This window comes from Sus scrofa, chromosome 4 (genome assembly GCF_000003025.6).
Source record: "Sus scrofa isolate TJ Tabasco breed Duroc chromosome 4, Sscrofa11.1, whole genome shotgun sequence".
NCBI lineage: Eukaryota > Metazoa > Chordata > Mammalia > Artiodactyla > Suidae > Sus > Sus scrofa.
In genome coordinates, this window is record NC_010446.5 from 109047627 (window position 1) to 109069770 (window position 22144).

The 22144-nt window shown below is 44.5% G+C and overlaps 1 long non-coding RNA gene across 3 annotated transcripts; it reads left to right on the plus strand.

The window, feature by feature from the left end:
- LOC102160057 lies at positions 2653 to 12652 on the plus strand. 3 transcript variants are annotated; one of them, XR_002343511.1, is made up of 5 exons: positions 2653 to 2774; positions 6698 to 6869; positions 7303 to 8731; positions 10869 to 11062; positions 12611 to 12647. It is a non-coding gene; the product is annotated as an uncharacterized LOC102160057 (long non-coding RNA). The 3 variants fall into 3 exon arrangements; XR_002343510.1 differs by having other exon boundaries at positions 10869 to 12652; XR_002343509.1 differs by lacking the exons at positions 10869 to 11062; positions 12611 to 12647 and having other exon boundaries at positions 7303 to 9113.

Here is a 22144-nt window from a genome sequence, read left to right on the forward strand (position 1 = left end):
TCCCACTCATGGGGCCAGAGAAAATCTGGTACAATTGCTGCCAGGGAGGATTTCAGTTACAAACATAATAATATCAACCAACACTATAAGCACCTACTGTATGCCAGAGATTGTTCCTGGTGTTTGTATTACTAAGAATTGTCTGTTTGCAAGTGACTAAAACCATCTCTAACGAGCACAAATCAATACATTGGGAAAGTATGAAGAAGCTCACAGAATCAAAGAAAAGAATATAGGAGTGGCCTCTGAATGAAAGAATTATATCTGGGAGAAAAAAGTTGGAGGGAGCTTAGGATAAATAAGCTCCAATTTTATTTTTTTATCCATGCATAATTCCACATAAGAATCCAAGTTCTGGGAGAAATACTTTGATTGGTGTAGTTGTGAACTTGAACCAGACTTGGGCATAGGGAGAGGACAGGGCACTTGGATTTAAATTTCCATCCAGACTGGCCACAAAATGAAATTCTAAAAGAATAAAGAGTGACTATTGAGCGACTGAAAGTTTGTCAGAGGGCTCTACTTCATTATTTTTTTAGCCTATAAAAATGATTATTACTGTCACTTCAACTTTGTAGGTGACAAGATTGATTAAACAATCTTAAGCATTAGGTCCAGGATTCAGTGCCAAGACTAGAGTCCTTGAGAATGGAAATCTCCTGATATTTACACTGCCTTGCCACCTTGTATTAAATTAAATAGGCTAGTTGGTGACCCAGGTTGAACCAGGCATATGCATCTTAAAATACTATTTAGCCCACGGGTGCAGCCCTAGAAAAGACAAAAAGACCAAAAAAAAAAAAAAAATTTACTACTTAGCTAGAAATTTTTTCCCAAAGTAGTTGTATCAATTTGCAGTATCAGCAGCAATTAAGGAGGCAGATTAGACTTTATTGTTTCTATGAACAGATGAGGAAACGGAGAATGAGAATTTACTGAAATTACACAGTCAAATGTGTAGCCAGAACTTAATCTCAGAGCTACTGGCCCCTAGCCCAGTGTTATTTATTTGTTTGTTTATCTCTTTGCCAAACTGTATATTTCTACTAATGCAGCCATTATCTCTCTCTGTTTTTTTTTTTTTTTTTTTTTTTTTTTTGCCTTTTAGGGCTGCACCCATGGCATATGGAGATTCCCAAGCTAGGAGTTGAATTGGAGCTGCAGCCACTGGCCCACACCACTGGGGCAGCCACTCGGAATCCAGGATCCAAGCCATGTCTTTGACCTACACCACAGCTCTCAGCAAAGCCAGATCCTTAACCCACTGACCAAAGCCAGGGATCGAACCCCCATCCTCATGGATCCTAGTCTGGTGTGTTAACCACTAAGCCACTAAGGGAACTCCGGAAGACTGTATTATCTCTTGCAACAACTTTATCACATTGTTGCTTCATATGGAGCCTGTTACATGAAATGGACTCAAGTTAAATCTTACTCATATGTACTTGGGCAATTGATTTTTTTATAACTATGAATTTTCATTATACACAGCATTGTGTTTTATGTCATTTGTTTATAGTCAATGTCTCCTGCTAATAGGTAACCTCCTTGGAGGCAGGTACTATTTTAACCATCTCTGTATCTCTAGTGACTAGCACAGTTCTTGGCCTTTCAAGGAATTAGTCAACAAATGCATAATGTGAAATGATTTCAGTTTAATGTAAATGACTACCATAGCTAATAATTACCTGTTTGATTTTGTTTCATCTCTTGGACCAAGTTTCCATCTTATTAATATTTTCTGGAATTACTATTGCCATATATCACATTCAGTTAATTCTTCTGCTTTTTGTCATCCAAAGATGAGACCACAAGTGAAGATGAGGAGAGCTATGACTTCTGCTCCGCAGAAAGGTGACTTCTTTGAATCCAGGACAATTAATGGCCATCCGGAAAGCTAATACTGATTGGGAGAAACTTCTGTAGGATGCAGGTCTCATTTGCCTGAGGCCAACCAAGGAAAATGTTCATTCACAAGGAAAACCCCTGATGGGCACTTCACAGAGAACAGAAACTGTCATGTATATCCAGAGTTAACGTGTCAGTGGCTGTTTTCCTTACTGATGAACATAAGCATTATATGGAGTTGAATAAGACTATCGTTGGGAGATGTGGTACAACAGGCGAGAAATAACTACCTAATGACTACAACACTGTCTCACGTCAGATCCAGTGATCATAAAGCCAGTACTATCTCAGCGGGAAGAAAATTTCTCCTGTGTGGCCTACTAGGCTTTGGGAGCCAGGATCCTTCACTGACAGTCAGTTACACTGGCAGATACTGGGTGGTATAATTCAGTAGGATATTCTAGAAGGATAGTGACATTAGGAGACACTAGACTGGCCCCTGGCTCTCCCTGACTGCATCCTATTCCAGATCGGAGATGTGGCATCGTGGAGATTAGCAGAAAAGTCCACTACCTGTGAGAGTTGCATCTAAGAACTTGGGGCAGGAGTTCCCGTCGTGGCGCAGTGGTTAACAAATCCGACTAGGAACCATGAGGTTGCGGGTTCGATCCCTGCCCTTGCTCAGTGGGTTGATGATCCAGCGTTGCCGTGAGCTGTGGTGTGGGTTGCAGACGCGGCTCAGATCCAGCATTGCTGTGGCTCTGGCGTAGACTGGCAGTTACAGCTCCGATTCGACCCCTCGCCTGGGAACCTCCATATGCCGCGGGAGCCGCCCAAGAAATGGCAAAAAAAAGAAAAGAAAAGAAAAGAAAAGAACTTGGGTCAAATGAAGTGATGATTCTCCTGGGAGAATCTAGTGAAAGACAGTGAGTATGAGTCACCACCCACCTGCCATGGTTTCAGATGTTTCCTTCCTACCTACCAAGGGATGTTTTTTTCTTCTTCCATAAATATTCATGGCATTTTGTCCATCCCTGGGGCCATCACCTAGGTGGGAATCCTGCATCAGCTCTTCCCTGTTCCCATGGGACATGCAATCGTTGGAGCATTTCCTTTGCTTCAGCACCAGGGTAAGAATGACTGCTCAGTGCCACATAGCAAAGTTTTGGGCCCAGATCAGGGTAGAGGTAATGGGCACAGCTGCAGGTGGGTCAATCATCAATATCCAGGTAGAGATGGCAGTGACTCAGGTTAGTCCCCACGTATCCCTTAGCACAGAGTGCAGTCCTGATTTTACTGTGGCATAGAGTCGTGTTGGGGAAATTAAAAGGGAAAGGTGTGGGAAGGGAGACCTGGACGGGGTCCCCAAATCACAGTTGTTTGGCACCAGAAAGCTTCCTGTCCTCAGACTCCTAGGTTCTGAACAGATGGCTGGGAACAGACGGACTGTATTCAGGACATTTATAGCACTGGGCAAGAAACCCAGCTAGCCTGCCATTTGGGAGTAGGTAGCAGGCTTAAGCAATTTGTCTTCTCCTTGACTTCTCCACATTCCCTTGCCCCCCATCCTTTGTGGGTAATAAGAGACATGCAGAAGCCATTATATTAGGCGTGGACATTGTCCGTCTAATTGGGCTGCCATAACAAAATACCATAGACCAGGTGACTTAAACAGCCAGAAATTTATTTTCTCATAGTTCTGGAGGCTGGAAAGTCCAAGATCAAGGTTCTGACAGGGTTAAGTTTCAGACGAGAGGTGTTTTCCTAGCTGGCAGATAGCCACCTTCTGGTTGTTTCAGTGAGTAGTGGAGAGAAAGAGAGCCCCTTGGTGTCTCTCCCTCTTTTATAAGGACACCAAGTTCTATTGGCTTAGGCTTCCACCCTGTGACCTCATTTAACCTTATTTATCTTCTTAAAGGCCCTATCTCCAATACAGTCCCGTGGGGGTTAGAGCTTCAGCACATGTGATTTTGGAGATCACAGTTCTGCTCTTAGAAGACATTGCGGAGTTCCCGTCGTGGCGCAGTGGTTAATGAATCCGACTAGGAACCATGAGGTTGCGGGTTCGATCCCTGCCCTTGCTCAGTGGGTTAACGATCCGGCGTTGCCGTGAGCTGTGGTGTAGGTTGCAGACGCGGCTCGGATCCCGCGTTGCTGTGGCTCTGGCGTAGGCCGGTGACTACAGCTCCGATTCAACCCCTAGCCTGGGAACCTCCATATGCCGCGGGAGCGGCCCAAGAAATAGCAACAATAACAACAACAACAACAACAACAACAACAAAAAAAAAGACAAAAAGACAAAAAAAAAAAAAAAGAAGACATTGCAATAATAAGTAGAATTATCCCTTTAATGCTTGATACATGTGGAGGTTATCTCCGCATGTATCAAGTATCCAGCACTGAAGCAAGTTCAAGCATTAAAGCAAGTGCCTCCAATTCATCAAGTCGGGGGGGGGGGCGGGTTGTTTTTGACTCTGATGGTTCTCCAGTGCTACACCAGTTGATCAGTCATCTTAGTTCCAATATTATAGGAATGGGTATGATTTTAAATTCCTTCAGTGGTATCCACAGAGGATGCCTTCCAAGGCCCCGAAAGCTGCGGATATTACCAAATCCTATATATGCTACATCTTTTTCTTTATTTTTTTCTTTCTCCGTGGTTTTTTAAAAAGACTTTTTATTTTTTTCATTATAGCTGGTTTACAGTGTTCCGTCAATTTTCTACTGTACAGCGAAGTGACTCAGTCATTCATATATATATACACACATTCTTTTTCTCACATTATCCTCCATCATGCTCCATCATAAGTGACTAGACATAGTTCCCAGTGCTACACAGCAGGTACATCTTTTTCTTATACATGCATACCTACAATAAAGTTTAATTTATAAGTCAGACACAGTAAGATATTAACAACACTACCTAATAATAAAATAGAAGGTCACGGTAGATACTCCAAACCTCACAACCAGCTTCCTGATCTAATTGTCAAGCAATTAAGAGTGATTGATCAAGCAGTTTGCAAATTAGGCATTCTGGAACTTTTTTTTTTTTTCTTTTATGGTTATACCCACAGCATGTGAAAGTCCCTGGGCCAGGGATTGAATCTGAGCCACAGCTGCAACCCACACCACAGCTGTGGCAATGCCAGACCCTTTAACCCATTGCGCCAGGCCAAGGATCCAACCCACGCCTCTGCAGCAATCAGAGGCAGTGCACTCAGATTTTTAACCCACTGTGCCACAGAGGGAACTCCTGGAACTGTTTTTTTTTTTTTTTATTGGCAGAAAACCCAGAGATTAGAGCAATAGCAGGTGAATGATCCTCCTGTGACCATCTTGTTCTCAGGCAGCACACAGCAATCTAGTAAAGCACACATCTAGGTCTAAGAGAGAGACCCTGGGCCTTGGATGTCAGGGTTTTTAAGCCTCTTAATTTTTAAGGACCTGAGTTCCCATTGTGGCTCAGTGGAAACAAACCCTTCTAGCTTCTGTGAAGATGTGGGTTCGACCCCTGGCCCCACTCAGTGGGTTAAGGATCCGGCATTGCTGTGAGCTGTGGTGTGGGACACAGACATGATTCAGATCTGGTGTGGCTGTGGCTGTGGCATAGGCTGGCAGCCGCAGCTCTGATTCAACCCCTAGCCTGGGAACTTCCATATGCCGCAAGTGTGTTGCTGAAAAGAAAAAAAAGAATTTAAGGAGCAAAGTCTTCCCAGTGAGATTAGGGTATAGGATCCAATATCAGCATGGTGCTGCAGAACATTGACTTTCAGCTCTACCCACTATCTTAGCATTCATCATTTGGAAGAACATTTGGCCTTCCCCTAGTACAATCTAACCCTTGGATCATAGCACTTCTACTTGGTGGAACCTTGGCTGAGGTCCTGCTCTACCATGTCCGCTCTCTGCCAAGATTGATTGCATTAACCCCCATGCTATAGCTCGTTTTTAGAAGCAGCAGGCCAAATTTCTCTCCAGGAAGTCAGCCTGTAGCATATCAGTTAAGTTAACCCTTCTCTCTCAAATTTCCAGGAGCATCCCTGATAGTAGGTCCAGAACCCAGACTGCCTAGTATAGGGGCCAGGAGGGCAGGGCCAGTGGTAGGAGCATGAATTTCATGGTTGGATGGGTTTTTCAGGATAACGATGTCTCCATAGGCTGGGAATCCAATGATGAGCTTCTCAGCTGGGGCCCCATTGCCCTTCCAGTGCTTCTTGGTTTAACCTTGCAAAGGTAGCAGTTTAGCTAGAGACCCCACCCTACTGATGACCTAGTAATATGTATTAGCTAAGCTTTTTTTTTTGAGTGGTTGTTCCTGCTGTATAAAGTATTTGCAATGTGTTTCAGAGCATCATTGATATATCTCTGTTGAAGTGGTATGTATCCCAACAAATGTCTTTCAATAACATAACAGTATGTAGGCTTTAGATATAGCCTTCCCACTAAAAATGTATGGCGAGAAGGACAAAGGGGGTTTTTTCATGATTTTTCTTGGTATGATCCATTGCCGAATGGCTGAAATTCTGTATGGCATACATGTGCAAGAGATTATCATAGTAGAAAAAAGTCAAGACAGAAGGGGAAGAGAAGAAGAAGGAGGTGGGAGACATGTTCTGTAATTTATGGGGAAAACATGAGTAATGGTACTTCATCTTCTTTATTTAAAAAAAAGCACAGGTTGTTAATCTTGTTTCCTATCTAAATAAAATTATCAGTACAGTATTAATTAATTGGTGAATTTTTAGTAAGTGGAAACTGGCTAATGACATAACAGGCTGATTTCTCATTTAAGAAAATTACTAAATTTATGATGCCTTTTGTCCCTGATCCTCCCTGTCATTTACAGCAGCATTCCTGGTCTGCCTTTGGGTCTGTGCGGGGACTCCACATGGTTGGTGATGCTGCCAGTGCCAGGTGGCTATTTGTAGAGAGAGCTCTTCTGTCCAGCGTAGCCACCCCCGCAACCCCAGGAACCTGAGGTCATGAGTCACAATATGGATCTAGTCTAGGTGCCTGAGGTATGGTAAAGGATTTCTTTTTTGTTTTTTTATTTACCTAAACATGTCTTTCAACTTTACTTTTGGATATTTTCACTGAACAGAATTGGGTTGACTTTTTTTTTTTTAGGGTTTAAAAGATAGTCTATTATTTTTTGGCCTCTGATATTTATTTCCTTTTTTTAATTTTTCTTTTTGCAGTTACACCTGCGGCATATAGAAGTTGCCAGGCTAGGGGTCAAATCAGAGCAGCAGCTGCCAGCCAATGCCACAGCCACAGCAATGCAGGACCAAAGCCACATCTGTGACCTACACCCCCAGCTTGTGGCAAGGCCAGATCCTTTAACCCAGGGATCGAACCCACATCCTCATGGATACTGGTCAGGTTCTTAACCTGCTGTACCACAACGGGAACTCCCAAAGACATTTCTGATTACTTTCCACTCCTATGCAGGCAAAAGATGAGACTTCCCAAACCGCCTAAACAAGGTTCCTGAACAGCGGGCTGACTAAGAATGAGTGTCTCTTGCACAACTGATACACAGAGGAGTTATGGGACATGTTATCACTCACTGGGACAGCTGGGGGATCTCATAGCCAGACTGGATGTTGGAGATGCCAGCAGCTACCGCAGCGGTGACCATCAGCTTGGGTTTGTTGATCTCCTCGGCTTGCCGTCCGTGCATATTCCACACATGCGTAGAAGAAAATCTGTGGACATCAACTCAACGCTGACTTCCAGCACTACTCTGAGTTAAGTTAGTCTCTCCCATCCTTCGTTCCTCGCATCCTCCCTGGAATGGAGTCTCCAGATCCCTCCTCTCCAACTGAGGCTGTAGGAGCTAGGCTTTCTATGTGGCCTCAGTTTTCTTGCATGAGAAACTGGTTGTCTGCTTTCCAGTCAAGATCAAATGGAATACAGTTCACCTGCACCAGGACGGGGAAGAGACGCTTGTCCTGAGGAGCACTTCTGAGAGCCAGCGTTCTTCCAAACTCCTACTGGCCCAGGAATTTGGTGCCTAAGGCGATAGAAGTCTGGGGGTTCTCAGTAGTGGAAACGGTGGCAGCCAACAGCCCAAAGAAGGCAGGGTGAGGCCTTGGTCATCCCAACAGCCTTGTCGTGAAATCAGTGTAGAAAATCATCTTGAAAAGTTCCTGGAGCGGCTCCGAAATCCCAGCTGCCAACAGCCGGGAGAGTTTTCACATGACTCCTTCTGAGGGAAAAGAAGCAAAGAGTTGTGTCAGAACAAATGGAAAGAAAGATTAAGTTATTTCAGCATCAGCTGTTGGAGTGATTGGGAGGTGAGGGAAGAGCTCATGCAGCCTCTCATGCTGGTTTTCTCCATTCTCACACTTCTGTCCTAAATAGTGAGAGTGGCTGGAGTCGGTGACCTAAGGTTGCTCTGTTTGAATGTCTCCCCGCATCTAATTACTCCCTTTGGAGTAAAGCGCCCAACTCAGGACACCACTGTGTCATCATTGCCAGCTTTGGGGCCCTTCCAAGTGCAAGAATTGTTTGCATCTGAGCCCATCAGTACTCAGACTTTCCCAAATTTCCCTTGGCGACAGAGCCATATTTCAAATGACAACCACCTCCTGTGAGCCAGCAATTTCCCTTATGTTAGAGTCATCACTGTGCTGGAAATAATAAGAAAGCTCAGAAAGTATCTGTGTGCTACTTGTTTGCCTGTTTGGAATTTCAGCCTGGAGGCGGCTGCGGAAGCTTTTTTTCAAACTGTTCTTGAAGGTGAAAAGATTTTGTATCTCAGCGCTTTCATCACTTACTTGTTTTTCAGTTCAAGGAGAGTTTGGCAGAGAGTTACATCCTTTCATTTAATGGTGCCATCTCATTTCCCACATCTCTCAGCAATGGCATAAGTCGGGTGAGTACAGAGGAAGGGGTCATGCCAGGCTGGAAGTGCCCCGGGCCTGGCTGGTGCCAGGCGAAGTAGCATGTCAGCTGGTGGGCAGAACCTATCACCCAGAAAAAAAGCGTGACAAACGATGACAGAGAAAGCTCCCTGGGGAGTCACAGATAGCTCAAGAAACCACAGATTTCCAAATAACTTTCCTGTTTCAGTCTCAAAGGATAAGGGAGGATCCGCCTGACACCCTTGTGTATTACAGCAAACCTGTGATTAGCTGGTACTTCAGGGCCCCGAGGTATCTCTTAGGGTAGCTCTGTCCCTCCAAGAGAGAATGTAAAACCTTCTAAATCAGAGCTCTTTGCTGACATGAAGCCTATAAAGCTGGAAAACTCTGAAATGTGTTCTCGTCGCTTCTACATGCTAATTACTAATGCTTACTCAGCACTTGTTAGGTACCAAGCACTGCTCTGAGTAATTTAGTTAAATTCACTCATTAATGCTCACTAAAATGCTATGATGTGAGTTCCCATTGTGGGGCAGCGGAAACGAACCTGACTAGTATCTATGAGGACGCAGCTTTGATCCCTGGCCTTGCTCGGTGGGTTAAGGATCTGGCGTTACTGTGAGCTGTGATGTAGGTCCCAGGTGAGGCTCGGATCTGGCGTTGCTGTGGCTGTGGTGCAGGCCAGTGGCTACAGCTCCATTTGACCCCCAGCCTGGGAACCTCCATGGGCTATGGGTGTGGCCCTAAAAAGATGAAAAAAAAAAAAAGGCAAAAAATTAAAAAAAAAAACCTTATAACATAGATATTATTATTATTCCCATTTTACTCCTTTGGAAACTGAAACAGAAAGGATAATAGTATATGTCTATTTCACATTTGTATCTGTCTCTCTGTGCAAAAATTTCGCTCGGGGGGAAATGAACTATCCAGTAGGAGGCAAGAGCCCTGGCTTCAGGTTTCGATTCTGCCATGAACTCCGTGTATTTCCTGGGACAGGTTCTATGATTCCTCTCTGCCTCAGGTAACTGCTCTGTGAGATGGTGTGTGCACACCGTCCCCGTCCACCTCTCAGAGAAGAGCCATTTTAAAGACTCAGTAAGATGACAGATTTGAAGATACTTTAACACTCGTGCAGACGCCTTGCATGCTATTTTTACTGTTAACATTTCTTTATTTGTATTTGTATTTTTAAACCTTTTTTTTTTTTTTTTTTTTTTTGCCCTTTAGGGCTGCACCCACAGTCCATGGAAGTTGCCAGGTTAGGGGTCAAATTGTAGCTGCCGCTGCCGACCTGCACCACAGCCACAGCAACACAGGATCCGAGCTGCATCTGTGACCCACACCACAGCTCATGGCAATGCCAGATCCTTAACCCACTGAGCGAGGCCAGGGATCGAACCCGCAACCTCATGGTTTCTAGTCGGATTCATTTCCGCTGCACCACAATGGGAACTCCTAAACCATTTTTTAAAAATTTAAAAAATCTTACTGGAGTATAGTTGATTTACAGTATTGTATTAGTTTCTGGTGCAGAGCAAGGTGAATCAGTCATACATATAAATAGATCCATTCTTTTCTCCCATGTAGACTATTACAAACTGTTGAATAGATTTCCCTGTGCCATGCACTAATTTCTCATTAATCAACTATTTTATGTGGTGCGTATGTGTTATTCCCACCTTCCCAATTCCTTTCTCCCCACAACAGTTTCACCCATGGCAACCGTAAGATCAGTTTTGAAATCTGTGAGTTTGTTTCTGTTTCATAAATAAAGTTCTTCTGTATCATTATTTTTAACCATTTTTAAATTTAAGTATAGTTAATTTACAATGTTATGGTAGTTTCAGTATAGAGATAAGCGACTCAGTTATATATATATTTATATATATACACACACACGGGCTCTTTTCCATTCTTTTCCATAGGTTATCACGAGATATTGAATACAGTTCCTTGTGCTATACAGTAGATCCTTGTTTATCTCTTTTTATATATAGTCATGTGGCTATGTTACCATTTATTTTTAAGACCACTATCTAGTCAGTTTCAGCTTTAGGATTTTGAGACCAATGATCCCAATCCTTCAAACGTGGCTAGGGACTTTCAAACTCGCTTTAAAAGTTAATTAATATTCTTTGCTTGAAGTAGAAGGACAGAGAGTCATGCCGAGTTTCTGGATTATGAAGAAACAAAAAAAAGGAACGCCGTGGTGGTGTCACCCACAAGGAAGACATACTCATCGCAGCTGTCAGCATGAGGAGCAGAGCTTAAGGCAACAGAGAGCAGCTGGAGGAACACACCTGTGAACAGAGGGGCCTTTGTGATCTAGTGCTTCGCCTGCAGTAGGACACTTTTCCTATCTTTTACTCCTGGAGTCCTTTTAATACTCTCGGTATAGACTCCCAGCTTCTCCTGGAAGCCCACTCCCCTCTGCTCCCACTCACGAGATCACTAAAGAGGCATAGGCTTGATGAAGTGAGGGAGACAGCAGGGCAGAGAGACACCTGTCACCAGGGAAGGAACTTTGTCCCTGTGCTTTTGCCAAAAGCGATCAACTCAGGCAATTTAGTTTGAATTTGAAGGTTAAAAAAAAAGTTTTCAAGTGGCAAAAAACAAACAAACAAACAAACAAAAAAAAAACAAAAAAAATCAAAACCAAACCACCAAAAACAAAAACAAAAAGCAAAATAACCAAGAAGAAGAAAATGGCTCACAGGCACAGTGTTCCCGTGGTTCCTTACCAGTGAGAAGGATGAGCTGGGTCAGTTGCCTCAGTGTAGAGGCTCCCTTGACCCACCTTCCTTTCTTAGCTTCATCCTCTTCACTCGTGACCTACCAGATTCTCCTTCATCGTGACTGCCTCTAAAGCAAATGTTGACCTTGGCAGTGCTAACAAAGCCCAGACTCATTTAAGAACCTGTTATTGACAGTGAAACCACACTATCCTACTTCACTTTACAAGAAGCAAAGATTGGGCTCCTGGCCCAGGAACCATATTAATAAGCTCCATTGATGGAGGAGCTTACATAATTCAAGATGGTTTATGTCCATGGGGCTCTATTCTGGATAGCAAAGCAACGAATTGGCTATATCCTATTCTCTTTGACAGGCAGAAGCATGAACCAACGTTGCATTCATCTGTTGTTTGCATTCATTTGTTCCTTGTAAGAACAAATGTTCCTCCTTGAGCAAAGGCATAGAGAGGAGGAACCTGCTCTGGTTTTTTGCACTCAAATTCTTACGTCTTTTCTCCTATTCCCTTTCTCGTTCTTATTCCTCCTACTTTGTCCCAAACGTCTACCCCTCAAATGGCCCTACTGAGGGGCTCCTTCCCATTGTGACACTTCCCCAGGTTCAGCCTGCCTCAGCGGCCCCCAGCATAACATGTGTCCCCACCAGCCCCTGAGCCTCATGGGTGACCCTTCCCACGTGGTTATTCCCCCAGGACAGCACCTTTTCCTGTGGTCCATATTTCTGTGACTGTTTCCCATATTCTGGTCACCAAGGCTCTCAGCACAATATCATTTTTTCAATCATCTCTCTACTTGTCACCACACTTTGGTTACTAAGCTCCATGGTCCTCCCCTCCTTGGGCCCAGAGTGTCCCCTCTTCTCAGGACCCTCCATTACTCCCACCACCACTGCTCTCAGAGCTCCTCATCTGGGACAGCTTACAGGCACACCTCAGAGACATTGTGGGTTCAGTTCCAGACCACGGCAACGAAGCAAATACTGCAATACAGCAAGTTAACATGTTTTTTTTTTTTTTTTTGGTTTCCCAGTGCATATAAAAGTTATGTTTACACTATGCTATAATCTGTCAAGTGTGTAATAACATTATGTCTGAAAAAAATGTACATACCTTAATTTGAAAATATTTCATTTTTCAGGAGTTGCTGTCGTGGATCGGCAGTTAATGAATCTGACTATTACCTGTGAGGACTCAGGTTTGATCCCTGGCCTTGCACAGTGGGTTAAGGATCTGGTGTTGCCCTGAGCTGTGGTGTAGGCCAGCAGACATGGCTCAGATCCCACATTGCTGTGGCTGTGGCGTGGCCAGCAGCTACAGCTCCGATTAGATCCCTGGGAACCTCCATGTGTCTCGCGTGTGGCCCTAAAAAAGACCAAAAAAAAAAAAAAAAAAAAAAAAAAGAGCAAACCATCATCTGAGCCTTCGGAGGATTGTAATCATTTTGCTCATGGGGAGTCTCGCCTCAAAATTGATGGCTGCTTACTGATCAGAGTGGTGGTTGCTGAAAATTTCTTAAAATAAGAAGTTTGCTGCATTGACTGACTTTACCTTTCATGAATGATTTTTCTGTAGGATGCAACACTGTTTAATAGCATTTTAACCACAGTAGAACCTCTTTCAAAAATGGGGTCATTCCTCTCAAACTCTGTGACTGCTTTATCAGTGAAGTTTATGTAAAACTCTAAGTCCTTTCTTGTCACTTCAACAATCCTCACAGCATCTTCATCAAGGGTAGATTCCATCTCAAGAAACCACTTTCTTTGCTCATCTGTGAGAAGCAACTGCCCATCCATTTAAGTTCTATCATGAGACTGCAGCAATGCAGTCGCATCTTCAGGCTTCAATTTTTTTTTGTTTTTAATGGCTGCACCTGTGGCATATGGTGGTTCCCAGGTTAAATTGGAGCTGCAGCTGCTGGCCTGTGCCATAGCCACAGCAACATCGGATCCAAGCTGCATCTGTGATCTACCATGCAGCTTGCATCAACGGCAGATCCTTAACCGACTGAGGAAGGCCAGGGATCAAACCCACAGCCTCACAGACACTCTGTTGCATACTTAACCCACTGAGCCACAGTGGGAACTCCAGGCGCCACTTCTCCAGTTCCCCAGTTCCAGTTCTCTTGTTAGTTCCACCACATCTACAGTTACTTCCTTCACTGAAGTCTTGAACCCCTCAAAGTCATCCATGAAGGCTGAAATCAGCATCTTCCAAACTCCTGTTAATGTTCCTATTTTGACTTCTTCCCATGAATCACGAATGCTCTTAATGCATCTAGAATGTTGAAACATTTCCAGAAGGTTTTCTATTTATTAACTCAGATCCATCAGAAGAATCAAAATCTATGGCAACTATAACTTTTAAATGTTTCTTTTTCTTTTTTTTTTTTTTAACAAATCTGTTGCTTCCTATAGTCATCTTCATTAATTATCTTAGAGCTTCTGGATCTTGCTGCTTATTCTTTGCATTGTTATGCCACGGAGATTGCTTCTTTCCTTAAATCTCACCAACCAACCTCTACTAGCTTCACATTTTTCTTTTGCAGCTTCCTCACCTCGCTCAGCATTCATAACATTGAAGAGAGTTAGGGTCTTGCTCTGGACTAGGCTTTTCCTTAAAGAAACGTGGCTGATTTGATCTTCTAACCAGAGCACTAAAACATTCTCCGTCTCTATCCAGATGACTAAAACATTTTGCTTCCTTAGCATTAGTGTCTTCACTGGAGTAGGAGTAGTGATTTTAACTTCCTTCAAGAACTTTCCCTATCTCAGCTTTCAACAGGCCTTCCTCACTGAGCTTAAAGGTTTCTAGCTTTTGATGTAAAGTGAGAAACTCTTCCTTTCCCCTGAACACGGAGAGGCTATTGTAGGGCTATTGACCTGCTTCATTTCCAACCTGGGCTGGTTCACCCCTCAGACGACCCGTTGGTCTCCACCTCCTGGGAGGTCACCGCACTGATGTCAGACTTAGTGCAGACACCCAACGGACATAGACCTCCTGGGCTCAGGCTTCCAAGTGGCTGGGACTGCAGGCACATGCCATCATGACCAGCCATTGGAGGGTTGGTAATTGGCCTAACTTCGATATTGTTGTGTCTCAGGACATAGGGAGGCCTGAGGAGAGGGCGAGAGATGAGAGAATAGCCAGTGGGGGGAGTAGTCAGAACACATATACTTAATGATGAAGTTCACTGTCTTATATGGGTGCAGTTCATGGCACTCCAAAACAATTACAAGGGTGCCTTCAAAAATCACGGATCACAGGTTACCATAACAAATATAATCATGAAAATTTTTGAAACATCAGGAGAATTTTCATATCCCAAGACAGAGACACAATCTCGAATCTGTTGGAAAAATGGTGCTGATAGACTTAATACAGGGTTGCCACAAACCTTCAATTTGTAAAAAAAAAAAAAAAAAAAAAAAGAAAGAAATATCTGTAAAGTGAAATGCAGCAAAGTGCAATAAAATGAGGTGTGTTTGCACTGTAGCTTCATTTTCCTTTTAAATGTAGTCTATGTATGTAGGCCCCAATTCCCTAGGCTTTAATGGCTCCCATTACCTTATAAAGAGTCCTTTACTGATCATCAAGCCTCCACAGTCTGGCCTCAACTCAGCTTTCCAGCCTTGCCTCCTGCTAGCCCCTCATTGTACATCTTGCATAGTAAATCATATTCTTCTCATGACCTCACCCAGTCTCATCTCCATGCTTTTTTTGAAGTCACTCCCTCTGCCTAGAATATAGAACGTATTCCTCCTGTACCCACGGCCATCACTAAAGGTCCGGCTCAAATGCTTTCCACATGAACGTTCCCCAAAAGCATCATGACCAGAAGTTAGTACCTTTTTCATCTCTGCTCCATGGCATTCTGTTTGCACCATTCAGGTAATGCTTATTTTTATGGGCCACTGGGGAACTAGTCAAGGGCCACGCTGATTTAGGATTCAGTCCTTTCTGCCACTTCCTAGATGTGGGAAATTGGGAAAGTTCCCCAATCTCAGTTTCCTGTTTGCAAAAGTGGGATACAAATGCCTACTTTTCAAGGCACTTCTCAGCTTTAAACAAAATATATGTCAAAATCAAGTGCACAGTCCGCACTGCACAAGTGATAATGGCTACTGTAGAATATTGCACATGTGCCTTATGGCCCCTGCTTGACTTAATGCTACTTAAGAACACGAGCCAAACCAATACAGATTCCCATATCACACTTACAATCTACTTCTTACGCAAAATAGGCCCACAGATGAACATTCACCGAACACCAAATGAGTTCATTTTAATAAGGGCAACATTGTGAGTATTTTATATACAAGAACTAGCTGGTACAAGGGCATACTCTGAGGCAGGGATGGTCTGATCTCTTTCAAGTCACGCCTTACAAAAGGCTGTCTAGACACACTGCTTGCCTTTGTCAAGCACGAGGAATTGCAGGATGGATTTTAGTTGAACCTTTTTGGAGTCTGAGAAGGGTTGCTGTAAAATCTGTAGCCATCAGAGTGAGCTACCGTGCATACAAGTACACCTGGATGAAGGTTAACTGTGGTTTCTCTCTTGTATTCTCTTTGGGTGTCTCTCTTGTATTCTCTCTTGTATTCCAGCCCTTCCAGAACAACATTTGTTCCTCCTGTGTCTCCCTAGCTACGTTCCAGAATGCTCAAAGCATTCCACTCCCTTAAGAGTCAAACAGGTGCTCTAATGAATACCAGCAGGGTAGCATATGGAGTGCTTTGCTGGTTCCTGTGGGTCTGGACTCAGTCCTACTTCTGATGTGTTTGAGATTCCCAATCTGTAGAATGACACTGTTCTTACTCTGGGGTGAGCTCAAGAAAGGTCACAATCATTTGTGCTAGCTCAGCTGGCTTCTTTGAAAGTCTCCCAACCCTATGTTGCACTCTTGGAAAGCCTTAAAGGGCTATTGATGTTCCTTTATTCTGGCCTCTCTTTCAATGGTCAGGGCAGACCCCAGCCCTATGATTCTAGGAAGTGCTGCCCACGCCCTGCAAAGGACTGGAAGGGCCAGGATTACAGCAGCGATGGGGGCAGGGTGAGGGAGGAGGGTGAAGGGCAGAGTCCAAGGTGTAATGGATGAGAAGTTGTCCCGGACTTGGAATGCGGAGATGCCTAGTGCGAGCTCTGCCACTGACACGCTGAAGACCTTGGGAAAGTCACTTCATCTCTCTGGCTTCCTATCTCATGTATTTGGAGTAAATGTTTTCAGTGGGCCCTTCCAGAAGCAGATTAACATGGTCTCACTCTGTCCCTCGTCCTCCTGTGACTCCACACTTGCTGCTAAAATATCGAACAACCCTTTTGAACAGCATCGATGTCCAGATTCTCAAATTTCCTATGTGTTCTTTGTTGGAATTTGTTTCCTTTTCTTTCTTTTTTTTAAAAACTAACACATGATTAACTTACAATGTTGTGCCAATTTCTGCTCTACAGCAAGGTGACTCTTTGCTAGAATTGATCTGCCTGCAAACTAGTCTACAGTCTGAAGATTTTCCCTCCTTGCTTCCCCTTTCACAACTGGTATTCTCTTCAATGGAAAGAGAACACAATGTAAAAGAGGCAGGTCAAAACAGACTGTAGGTTTAGCTCTTTCTCTTCAGTGAGGCAGCCGATCAGAAGCTGTAGAGATGCGGATCCTTGTGAGGTCCTGCTGGGATTTTTGCTCTTGCCGTTGAGCCCAGTAACACCACCGAGAATGTCACAGCCAAAATTCAAGACAAGGAGGGCATCCTGCCTAGCCAGCAGGTTCTGATTTTGTGAGTAAGCAGCTGGAGGATGGCCGCTCTCACTCAGACACCCAGAAAAAACAACATCCAGGAAAAAATCCACCCTGAACTTGGTGCTTCGCCTGCCAGGTGGCATTATTGAACCTTCCTTCTGCCAGCTCACCGGAAATACAAGTTCGACAAGACAGTCTGTCTCAAGCAGTACCCTCATGCTGTCAAATATTACTAACCATGCCAACAACCTGCACCCCAACAAGAAGGTCAAATACTTCTCCTCTTGCCTTACAGAGAGGTCTCCTGCACCAGCCCCATAGCCCTGGGCTCTCAGTAAAGTTTTCCTTTAGTTGACAGGAGCGGTAAAACAAAAACAAGACAGATTGCAAATTTAAAGTTAAATATACCAGTGCAAAGTTAAATGTTAAATCTACAGTAAATGGGCTAAATATCTCCAGGTCTAAGCCAGAGATGGCCAATCTCTTTTCTTCTCTAAGAAGTGCTTACGTGTATGTTCCTTATGAGAGACATACCACAAAGATACAGTGAGGTTGAAATAAAAGGATGGCAAAAGTATACCATGTAAAACACTAGTCGAAAGAAAGTTGGTGTAGCTATATTGATATCAGACAAAGCAGGCTTAAAGAGAAGAAGCATCCCTAGAGATAAAGAAGGGCGTTCTGTAATAAGAAGGGATTAATCCAATAAGAAGATATCAAAATTCAAAATCTCTTTAATATATAAATTGACAAAACTGAATGGAGAAATGGAAAAGTTCACAGTCACGGTGGGAGATTTTTTTTTTTGTCTTTTGTCCTTTTAGGGCCCCACCTGCGGCATATGGAGGTTCCCAGGCTAGGGGTCCAATCGGAGCCACAGCTGCTGGCCTACACCACAGCCACAGCAACACGGGATCTGAGCCACATCTGCGACCTACACGACAGCTCACGGCAACGCGAGGCCAGGGATCAAACCCACAACCTCACAGTTCCTAGTTGGATTCTTTTCCACTGGGCCAAGATGGGAACTCCCATAGTGGGAGATTTTCAAGTATCTCGCCAGAGTAACAGAAAAAAAAGTCAGTAAGTGTGTAGATCCGAGCAGACGATTAATAAATTTGAACTAACTGGCACAATCCTGCTTTTCAAATGCCCATGAAGGAGTGAAGGGGGCAGGGCCCTTGTTTCCAGAGTGTTTTCATCATTTAAAGCACATACAGAGAAGAAATACTCTGTTAAAGAGATAGAACTTAACAAGTGGTACCCATAGGTGTTTACGCAGAAATCTGAGAGTGTTGCCATAGGAATGAACATATGGGAGACCAGGTAAGAGATATTAAAAGAAGGTGTTCTTCCAGCAAAAGGTGAGTCACAAGCTGAAAGAAAGAAAGGGAGGAGATGCAGTTCCTATTCTCTATAACCTGTAGACAGACTGTACTCACAGTAAAAATATAGGAATGTACCTGCATCAAGCTATTTGTTTATGGAGATTCCTGGTGGCCTTGCAGGTTAGGGATCTGGCGTTGTCACTGCTGTGGGGCAGGTTCGATACCTAGCCCTGGAATTTCCAAATGCTGTGGGCACAGCAAACAAACAAAACAAACAAACAAAAACTAAAGAAAAAAAACCCCTTATTTATTAATGCTTGTTTATTTATTTAACAAATACCTAAGGAATGCTGACATTGTGCCAGGTACCATGAGGATGCTGGGCTTTACGACTAAATAAGAAATAGACTTGCCATCACTGGTATAGATCAGAAAATTATGATCTGGTGAATTAAGTGCTACAGAACAAATGGTCCAGAGAAACTATTACAGCCAAGCAAAAAGGAAGTCCAGCTTGAGGAGTGGGGCCCTATGAATCTGAAGTTAAGGATTCCAAAGAATATGGTCAGAGTAGGTGGAGGGAATCAAGAAAATGATTTAAAGAAAGAGTGTTTTGAGAATATCCAGCATTTAGTATGGCGATACCATAAAGATAATGGGGGAGTTCCTGGTGTGGCTCAGCGGTAATGAACCAGACTAGGATCCATGAGAGAAAAGAATGGATCTGTTTATATGTATGAGTGATTCACTTTGCTGTGCACCAGAAACTAATACAACACTGTAAATCAACTATACTCCAGTAAGATTTTTAAAAATTTTTAAAAATGGTTTAGGAGTTCCCGTCGTGGCACAGTGGAAACGAATCCAACTAGGAACCATGAGCTTGCCGGTTTGATCCCTGGCCTCACTCAGTGGGTTAAGGATCCAGCTTTGCTGTGAGCTGTGGTGTAGGTCGCAGATGCTGCTTGGATCTGGCGTTGCTGTGGCTCTGGCGTAGGCCGGTGGCTACAGCTTCGATTTGACCCCTAGCCTGGGAACCTCCATATCCCGTGGGTTGTGGCCCTAAAACGACAAAACAAACAAACAAACAAAAAAGATAATGGAGAGACAGGTGGGGCAAGGAAGGCCCAGCCAAGTGATAACACAAAAATTCACCACTAAAAAAATAAAATAGCACTGATATGCTGATAATATGTGTCTGAGAAAGTTTAAAAAAAAAAAGTGAAGTCAAAAGATGATGCTTCTGTACAAATAAAATATAAAAAAACAGATAATTATGGATTATTCTGAAAAACAGGACCACAGGACAAGTGTGGACCATTATAAAAATGGCCAGGGTGCTTTTTAGCTCTTTGCATCGGGCGATGGAGGCGCTTACCCCACCCTTAGAATCTGAGCTGGCCTTGTTATGGGCTTTGATTGATAGAAAGAAGCTGGAGGAATGATACAGCGTGAATTCTGGGCCTTGTTTTAGAGAGGCCACGTAGCTTTTTCTCTCGCGGTCTTAGAATCCTGAGACTGCCTGGTGAGCAGGGCTAGCCTGAAGGAAGGTGAGAAACACGTGGCCAGTCAGTCACCCTAAGAGCCCTAACTGGTAGCCAGGCAGCCCTAGCAGCAGAGCCTCCCATTGACTGCCAGCTGATCAGAGAGGCCTGCATGAGCCCAGCCAAGACCAGCAGACGTGCCCAGCTCATCCTAGCCTAAATTGCAGATACACCAAACTGTGAACTAAATTCAGTGTGGCTAAGTTTTTCGATTTAAATTTTGATTGATTGATTGATTGATTGTCTTTTTAGGGCTGCATCTGCAGCCTATGGAGATTCCCAGGCTAGGGGTTGAATCGGAGCTATAGCTGCTGGCCTACACCATAGCCCCAGTCTTTGGCAATGGATCACCCAGCCAGTGGGTGTGGATGAAGGGCGAAGATAGGGGCGAGAATTATGAAGTGCGGGGTAGATCACTGACACCTCCAATGGCCTCCACTTGACTTTCAATTGCCTCCTTCCACTGGGATCGCCCTACCTTGTCGCAACCCGTGCAGTCCGGACCTGCCAGCAAATCAGCTCCCTTCATCACCCTAAGAGAAGATTTTGATTTCTCTGCCTTTTACCTCGGCTCTGCGCTCCTCCACCCCAACAGCCCTCACCAGGAAATGGGTGCGGTGGGACCCTTACAGCCTGGGTAGGGGTGGAAGAGAGGGGAGGGCAGGGCAGGGCAGAGAGCACCAAGGTGCAGCAACTGCGCTCGCCTGGGAAGCAGCTTGAGGTCGCACTGGTTAGGATCCAGTGCCCCTGGGGGCGTGAGAACCAAACAGCCACTGTTTAGGCCCCGCGCATGCGCGTGGCGGATCGTTCAACGCAGGGGATGAGGCGCTGGTGGTTCCTGGAGGGATGGTTTAAAGACCCCGACGCAAGGGTGATCACCTGCAGGTGATGCTTTAACGAGCAGGCGCTGCCTTCGAGGCCGTGCTTGGCCCGGAGGGGCAGTCAGGCGACAACACAATGACTCCAGGCTCCCGGATGGGGTGTGCCCTAGTTAGAGGAGGGAGTCCTAAACCACTGGGTGATCCTCCCTGACCTGCTCCGCTCCACTTTCCCCTCAGTTCTGGGTACCATCCAAAGACTGGAACCTGGGCCGGGGGATGAGGGTGGCCTCCAGGTGAGATTGGGCCAAAAGGCAGCACAGAATGTGGGTGAAGATCTCGGATGCCCGAACCCACTGCCAGCCTGGAAATGCATTTTCCAGCCCTGTGAACTTTGGCAAGTCTCTCGGCCTCTCTGTGCCAATTTCCTGCGGAGTAGGAATAATCGACCTCAGGGGTCCTTATGATCATCCAGTGAGTGGATGTTTATATAGAGTGCGGAGGACAGGGCTCGCTCATCGCGTGCTGGATAAATGTTGGTTAAATAAATAAAGCAGCAGGAAGGGACTTGGAGTGCAGATTGGGGGAATACCAAGAGTGACTTCCTTCCCGGCAGAGCCCGCTGGGGCCATGAGATAAGGAGCCTCAGGGTGTGTGGACTTTCAAAATGAAGACAGGAATCCAGACACAGCACAAAGGACTAAAGTGCAAGCCGCAGGGTGGGGGTGGGGAGTGGGGGTGGGGGAGTAGGTGGCTTAAGCAACAGAAATTTATTTCCTAATAGTTCTGGAAGCTGGAAGTCTGAGATCAAGGTGTCTGCTGGGTTGATTTGTTCTTAGGCCTCTCTCCTTAGCTTGTAGAAGGCCCTCTTCTCCCTGTGTCTTCCCTCTGTGTGTGTGTGTGTGTGTGTGTGTGTGTGTGTGTGTGTGTGTGTGTGTGTATCTGTCTGCCTGTGTCTAGGTCCAATCTCCTTATAAGGACACCAGTCATAATGGATTAGTATCCACCCTAATGACCTCATTTAACCTCCGTTGTCTCTTTTGAGGTCCCATCTCCAGATACAGCCACATTCTGAAGGACTTGGGGTTGGCCCTCCAACATATGAATTTTGGAGGAACACGATTCAGCTCATAACACCTTCTATTGATTTTTCTTTGTAGGCCAGTAATTTTTTTTTTTTTTTTTTCCAGGCTTCAGCATGCAGAAGTTCCTGGGCCAGGGCTCGAACTCACACCATGGCTGGTAACC